Genomic DNA, 1,757 nt, shown 5'->3' with positions numbered 1-1,757 from the left:
TAAAAGCAGTATCTTCGTTTCGAAAAACAATTTTGCGACAGGAAAGAGCTACTTTCCGGCCAAACACAGGTGTAGGCTAAATAATGGTAAGGCGCAATACCTCTTAAAACATTTTAAAAAATGTTCTTATCAAATGACTACGGTTTGTAGGGTGACTTCTTGAAGGAAAAAAGGTTAGTTTATTTTTTTGGTAATATATCAGCACACTGTCAATTGAAATGTTTAAAGAAGTGAACATGTCCCCAAAAACGGAAAATATTTGACCCTAGTGAATTTAATTGTATCTTGATGACACAAAGAAATTTAAGTCTATGTTGATTGGTTGAAGCAAAGACAGGGAGAGTATATATTCAAATAAACAAATAGCAGATGTTACTTTGAGTACCTGAGTGATACAGAATCAAAATGAAGAACACTATTCTTGCTTTGGTTCTCTTTGCTTGTGTGGTGTCTATGACATCAGGTAAGTTTAACCTTAATATTTTTACAATACGTATGAATACATAACGCTAGGCTTAAATGTAGATTAATACGTATTAAAGAGGATTTGATGTTTAAACTAAAATGTTTACACATTAAGCAAAATATCCAAACTTCAAAGCCAGATATAGAATTTTTAAAAAAAATAGTTTATGCTTTAAAAAAAATCATTTTCAGAGTAAGATAAGATCTCGTTAATTTGTGGACAGTGCAGCTTCCTGAAGTAACTTTGGTTCATACGGGTTTACGGGTAGCAATTAATCAGAAAAATTAATAACCCTTGTCAGCAATTTTGTGATTATTTATAATGAGACTTAAATATATAGACACTTAAAACCACAATAGAAAATATATGTTTTTTAACACCAGATATTTACTAAAAATATTTCAAAAGATGATATTTTTGTCTCTCAATGCAAAGCAATTAATGTACAAATGTATAAAATATCTTTGAAAATGAAAAGTTTTTTTCTACTCTTTTGTCTAAAGTTTTAATAGGAGCATGGTTTTATTATATTTGTATAGCTCGGATTCCTCCTTATGGAAAATGCTACTACTGGAAAAGATGTAGCATCTGGAGGCCATGCAGCTGGGGAAAATATTGCGACTTCAGATATGGCCATCATGGATACTGCTGTAGTCAATGTGAGTTTTTTCCATGCATTCATTGTTTGATTATTTTTCTAATGTGGAAAATAATTGTGCATATAGATATTGGAAAATAATTTAAGTATATTAAAAAGGTATACATGCATTAGGGAATGGAGTCATGAACGACTCATCATATAAAGGTCAATTTGTCTGACAATTCCATCTTATATTTTGTTTCAGATCATGGCGGACACGGCCTTTACTATGGTCACTATAGTGGCAATGGAGGCTACAGTTATTAAGGCTATGGTCAAGATGTTGATCATTATTAATAAAATGGTTATTTTGGTAAATATTTTGGTATCCAAACAAAATTTCAATGAAAACAACAATTGGCTTTGGATGATCTTCTCTACTATTTAAAGAGGTTTCATACCTGTAAAGCACACTATTTCATTATTAAACAATATTGATGCAAATGTTTTTGTTTATTTTTTTTTTACTCTTACCAATCAAATTGTAGCTATAGAAAGTGATCGTAAGTATAAGTCTAAATAGACCAGAGAAAAATCAAACTTGTTTGTATGTTTCTGTTTCACACAATGTCACTTAAGCAGAAATTTACTGTAAACGAATGATATAAATCCTGTTGTGTCCAGAATGTAATTTTAAGGACATAGAGTTGG

At 30.6% G+C, this 1,757-nt stretch overlaps 1 long non-coding RNA gene across 1 annotated transcript; it reads left to right on the top strand.

Annotated features, from left to right (window-relative positions):
* Nucleotides 1-385: 385 nt before the first annotated feature.
* LOC136275884 (uncharacterized) lies at nucleotides 386-1,544 on the top strand. Its single transcript, XR_010714390.1, has 3 exons — nucleotides 386-463; nucleotides 1,006-1,125; nucleotides 1,312-1,544. It is a non-coding gene; the product is annotated as an uncharacterized lncRNA (long non-coding RNA).
* Nucleotides 1,545-1,757: the final 213 nt, after the last annotated feature.

The sequence above is a fragment of the Magallana gigas genome, chromosome 5 (genome assembly GCF_963853765.1).
Source record: "Magallana gigas chromosome 5, xbMagGiga1.1, whole genome shotgun sequence".
Classification (NCBI taxonomy): Eukaryota; Metazoa; Mollusca; class Bivalvia; order Ostreida; family Ostreidae; genus Magallana; species Magallana gigas.
Note: the sequence above shows the minus strand (reverse complement) of the source record. Positions and strands in the feature narration are given on the sequence as shown.